This window comes from Aplysia californica, unplaced genomic scaffold (assembly GCF_000002075.1).
Source record: "Aplysia californica isolate F4 #8 unplaced genomic scaffold, AplCal3.0 scaffold00301, whole genome shotgun sequence".
Lineage (NCBI taxonomy): Eukaryota > Metazoa > Mollusca > Gastropoda > Aplysiida > Aplysiidae > Aplysia > Aplysia californica.
In genome coordinates this window covers 821,843-828,331 of record NW_004797571.1, presented here as the reverse complement: position 1 = coordinate 828,331, position 6,489 = coordinate 821,843, and positions in this window count along the sequence as shown.

The window sequence follows — 6,489 nt, the reverse complement described above, 5'->3', positions numbered from 1 at the left end:
CCTTTAGGAAGCTTTGCAGTACGCATTGGTAACCCATTAACACTTTTATAGCAAAAATTTTGAAACATTCCTTGCTGTCTTTTTTGGGGGATTAAAAGAAAATCAGGGCTGTCTGTCTAGGAGGTCCTTAACTTATGTTGAAGTTTGTAGGTTGTTTAATCTTCTAATGAACTATTGAATTCGCACACAGTCTGCTTCTTTCTCAATCCAGCTCCAGTTCCATTTATTGTTGCATTCTGCATCAATTTCTCTCAAATTTCTGCCCGATGTTTGATTGACACGGTCGCTCGACAATAAACAACGTGAAACTTTAGCGCCAGGCACAGAACGGAAGCAGGAAGCCACGCGCAGACATGGACAAGCTGCATTTTTGCCTCACTCCAGGTTCGGTGTTTTCCGCGTGTAAAAAAAGTATTGCAATTTGTTAACGAGAGTGGTCCAGCGGAGGAAGGAGGAACGAAGCGGAGGAAAGTAGTGAGAAAAGCTAGATGAAGCAGAGGTAGCGGAGTTTCTGCTATTTAGTAGAAAAGTGGCAGCTATGTAGACGTTACACATCCTTACACAGAACTATAAATGGAAACACACAATACATTCTTCTATGGCACTACTGAAGGTAAGACTTTCCATATATTCAAACAATAAACCGTTAATAGTGTAAGGTATAATACATTCCTACATAGTACAGGTACTATTAAAAGTGAGATAAAACACAATCTTACATTGCATTGTTAATAGTAAGACACAACACATCGATACACAGCTTTGTTAATGGTCCATTATAACACGTTTTTCGATAGTATTGTTAATATTCCAATACAATTCATTAACTCAGTAAAAAGAACTGTCAATTTATTAACACATAACTGGTCATAAAAGAACATGTTCAAATAATGACAACCCAGGGATGCCTCTTGGATTCTGTAGAAAAATACCTGAACATTTATGGAGAGCAATGGCAAACAAAAAATAACAGTTAAGTGATCAAACTGATACGAGGTTAAAAAGAAATCAAATGCTTAAAATAATAACTGTTCTATTCTTCCCACTGAAAGCAACAGAAAAATGGCACCCCTGACACATTCTTCCACAGTATTGTAAGTATTCCGAATATATAGCGTTAACCCACTATAAACAGTCATAAATATAACATATTCTTGGATATAAAAAACCATGTTGCATAATAACAAAGATGGTCCAAAGTCAACGGTAAATGAAAATTGAGAGCTACAAAAGTATTTCTGGATGAAACAGAATACATACTGAACTGAAAACATGATGCAGAAAGAACTACGCGTAGGCACAACTAAATATCACTTCCTTACACATCAAAACATGTGTAAATTCATAAGGCTGAAAGATTTTTCTGAAGAAAACAACATCGTTGTCACAGGCCGGAATAAAGTAGAACATAAAAATCAAACAACAGGCTATAATTTATCTTAGAGGAAATAAACAAACACCTTCAAGGCATACAAAGCACATACAAAACTCACAGAACACTCAACTCAAGTCTACACCTCAATGAAATCTCCTTTAGATTTTGGTGGGGGGGGGGGTTCAGGAGGTACACTGTTTTAAAAAATCCACCTATTTTTCATTAAAATTTGTTGTTGTTGTATTTTAGGGATATTTGAGATCTGTAGACTGGATTTTTGTTTCTAAGTATCATAATTTTATGCTTTCAGGTATAAAAAAATATGATATAGACATAATTTTCCCTTGTTTGAGTTTGAGTTTCATTCATTTATTTCATCTTGAAATTGAAAGTTCATGTTCACATGACAAGAAAATACTAACGCAATCATTATTAACACGTTTGAGCATATTCCCGTGTATTTACGGTACACGCCGCCCGCCCGCCAAATCCCCTGTATTTACAGGATGCGCTTTATGGATCGATATCGCCCGCGTTTTTCGATCACAAGCTAAGAGAAGCGGCAAGCCAACAGTCGATCCATTTGCTTCGTTTCGTTAAAAGTTTGGTGAAGTTATGCGCAGTATTCTTCTAGCTGAAACAGACAAAGTCAGTCACCTCAGCATTGTGACAGATGATTTTAATAACAAATAGGGTGCAAAAAAAAATTGCGTCATCCCAACACATCGCCACTTTAAAATATTGAATAAATTGTTTTAATTCGGACAAATCAGGTAGAGTTTTCTTTCTTGCTTAAAAAAAATAATGATAGCTTTCATGGTCTTTTTGTGGTTAACGATTCAATATATTCCAAAACTGTCAGGTGCAATGGTTGTTGGGAGAAAAATAGCTCAGGCTCACATGAGTTAAAAATGTGAGGCAGCGTGGTGGAATCAGGCTCTCGTCAATTTTTGGGAATGTAGAGTTATTGGTATCATCTTAAAGCTTGTTCACTTGTCTTTATTTTGATGAAAAAAACTATCCATTTATCTTGAAAACAAGTCGAGATATTTGTGAAAGAATGAGGTGGGGGTCACCTGTTTTCAGAAGTAAAATTATTGAGAAAATGGCCGCCAAAAATTAGTTATTTCCTTAGCTTAAGAGTCTGTGGTAACTGAAAATGTAAATTTTTTGTGCCTTTAATCAATGTTTCTCAGAAAAATTCGCATAGAAATAAGTTCTTTAATAGACATGAAAGGTCTTAGGCCAAAAAACAAACATTTGATAAAATTCATAAACCTGCAGAAAAAAGCAAGTTTCTTCACTTTGATTATTTTGACGAGAGCCTGCTTCCACCACGCTGCCTCACAAATGGCCATTGTCACAAACATTATGGGAGCACCAATAGTTAGTTCAGTTGACCCCACAATAAGCTACGGAGCAGATACCTTGGCTTGAATCACCAACAAGACATTCCTGACTTTGGTAGTTTGGAGAATTTCCAAGAGGAGACCCACTAGACTGGGTTTTATTAGAGACGGGGCGCTGAAATTTGGAGGTCCTATGGGAGACAGGTTAAATTTTAAGGTCTCATTGGAGACGGATTTGAATTCTCTGGCTCCATCGACGATGGGTGTTAAAATCCTGAGGTCTTGTTGAAGATGACTGTTAAATTTTAAGGTCCTATAGGAGACGGTTGTTAAACTCTGTGGTTCCATTGGGGACGTATGTTAAATTTCTGAAGTCATGTTGGAGACAAATGTTAAATTCTCAGGTCTTGCCAAGTACAAGAGTACAGTGTTCATAGGAGAGCAGTTAAATCATTATATATGTACAACATCACACCATATTGTCGTCATTGACAATGGCCATCATTGCACTCATCAAAAACAAAAACGAAGCCCCCCCCCCTCCCCCCATTTTAACTTTTAAAAAAATCCAATTGGTTTCCTCCACCCTCAGAGCTAACAAAGGAATAGATGCCTTCATCCTCATTTCACTGCAAAGATACTCCTATCTTCTTGTTTGAAATCAGGGGAACAATTTTGCATATACCCTCATCTGGGTTACGACAATAGTCGGTAGACATGCTGCTAACAGGTGGGGATCCTCCGTCCACTCTAGGTGGCTTTCCTGAGAGTAAAGAAAACAGAATCTTTCTACAAAATTTTTTTTACAGAGAAATATTCATTATGACAACAGTGACCTACAACATCAAGCTACATTACTTAGAAAAAGACATATCACAAGAGAATGACGAATGTTAATAACAGGCAAGTCAGTAATGAGATCAGTTCTAAAAGGTACTTGCATGCAGCTACTAGGGCTGGGTCACGAGCGCGAGAACGGAACTGAATCGCCACTCTTTCCTGCGGAACGCGATTCACGATTCACTTCAGCGGAACGCGGAACAGTATCGCCAAACGATTCCCGATTCACTTCCATGTCGCTGTCACCACCTTGTGGCTTGTTTAATTAACCTGCTGCTGAGTTGAGTCACGAGCGCAAGAACGGAACGGAACACTTAGTATGGCTCCCCTTATTTTACAAAAGAGGGTATAGTCCAACCTCCCTATTAAAACGAAATGAACGGGGTCCAACCAATAGACAGAAGGAATTTTATGGAGCCATTGTTTTAGCGAATGGCGGGGTTCGAGGGGGGGGGGGGGGATTTATGGGGGTCACTAAATGAGGTCAGTTCATTAAACAATGCAACAAATAGTGTGGGGCGGAGAGGATGGTGGAACAACAAGAGTGGGACTCGCGCTCGCCAAGAGGCGTTGATATGACACTGTTCCGTTTCAGTCAGTGTTCCGCCACAGCTCCACGAGCGCTCGCGTACTCGCGATTCATTGAAGCCGACTGAATCGCGAATCGCCACTCTCAAATTTGACGAGCAGGATCCAGCCCTAGCAGCTACGTCTAAAAGTCTACACATGTACAAGGGGATATGTCTTAGATGACACTCATACAATCATATTTAGGGTGACAGATTGAGCTTACTTCATCCCAAAACACCCATTGTCAACTACATAAGACAACTATTGTGCTAAAACACGTCTGCTCAGACATTTCAGCGACCCTCGATCAGCACTGTTCAAGGGACCACCCTGAGCGTACATCTAGATCTAGTTATTGCGCACTGTCGGCATTGCCGATCACAATGATGTCACAGTGCTAGAAGGAAGAAAGAGAGAACTATACACAGCGGCAATAGAAACTGTTCACTTGGAAAGAAGCCTTTATTGTGGTTATTATTCAATATGTAAAAACAAAAATTAACACAGACATATTACAAAGTATGTCAAGAAGTGCATTATCTTTTGTCTCATATAGTGGCACAGTGTTAAGCACAAACGGGTACCCCTTGATTTCAAAATTTCACGCCAGTAACGGACATTGTAGCCCCTTGCAATGATGCAAGCTTGGCATGTACTGTGCATTGATTGAGTCAATTTTTTTGGGCTTATTTTAATTAATTGTTGTGGCAGTCCATTCCACTCTAGTTATGAGAAAGTACCATAATCTCAAAGATACCGGAGCAGTATCTAGTAGTAGTAGTATAAGGTTTTACGGCGCTCGCAACTGCTAAGGTCATATGAGCGCGCGAAACACAAGTTGTTCACCTCTGCGAAAGTTCACTTCACGACTGGTAACTAATTTACTTTAAAATGCTAAAAAGTTAAAATATTCAAATTCGGTGTAAATACATTTGTGATCTAAAACAACTTTTAAGTAACAATAAAAATTTTAAATAATATCAGATTCACTTTACAACTCGCCATAAAGGCCAATGGCCTTGAGCAGTATCTGTCTAGTCTTTTTGGGCCATATTGACCTGTGGTCTGCCTGGTCTGGGTCTGTCAGGTGTAACTCCAGTGACTTGAAACCAGTTTTTCAGGATATTGATGGTAGGATGGGAGCAATGAAGCATCAGCGCCACTCTACGGGCCAATAGTACACCTCGGAGTATTCAAATTGCCCAACAGCGCTCCTCGGGGCTTAACCTTGGCAACTTGTACAGCAATTTAGGTAGACAAAAACCAGCTGAAATGTCTATGTGACTTGTTTTTTCGGTTCTAAAATCGCTTACGTATTGATTTAAACACAATTTAGATGATTTCATAATTTCGGCGGAACTTAAGTCACAAAACATGTTATTTTGCATGTGGGTCACGTGACTACGTGGTTAAATTTTTGTTGAGGAAAAAGATCAGCGCGGAGTCATCGTTAGGTATATGGTGAGTGATGGGCAAAATTTCGCTCACTTACTCAAGTGAAAAAGGGAGCAGTTACAAAAAAACAAAGTGGAAAGTTTCTATAGCCGCAGGTTATACATTTGACTGGAATGAAATAACTTTCTGTTGATAAAGCTGTACAATTTAACCTGTTATTTCCACTGGGTTTTTTTCCCCATTACAGTGGAATCCTGTTATAACGAGAGGGAGGGGACCGGTGCGAAATGTCCTTTATAGCAGGATTCTCGTTACAAGGGATCCAGTAATAAATTCAAGGGAAATTGTAAAGTAGGCCTAATCAATGAGTTTGGCGTTCTGTTTTTCCTTTTTGTATTTCCCCTGATGGTGATTTTTTCAACATGATCTCTAGGTCTTACTTGATCAAAAATCGAATTAGGTTTCTTTCTCTAGCACTAGCAATGTTGACAGCTCGGCGTTGGCGATCAGAGAGAAGGGGCTCTGGCTCTGGGCTAACTCGCCCGCTGTGTTGTCCCCCACCCCACCACACCCTATGGTGTGTTGCATCTGCTCGCGCACGTCACACATTCACTCTATCCATCTATCACAGCATAGTGATCTCTCCATCCCGCACCAGAGAAGTGAGAGGCACGGTATGCCTAGATAATCTAGACTGGGCTGGCCTATAATGCGATGCATTCTGCTTGTCTGCGCATGCCACACCCTCCCCACTCATTCGCTACGGCCTCCATCGTTGGTTCACGTGGGCTCTCCCATTCTTTATTTCTCTGGATCACGAACAACTTTCTCAACTGGCAAGGTTTATTAATATATGTTTAATTGGTCTGTGCGCTGTGCACAGCAGCAGCAATATTCCGTTAAAACCGACTAGCGTGACGGTCTGATTGCGCAATAGCAGTATTTTAAGAGCCTGCTTCC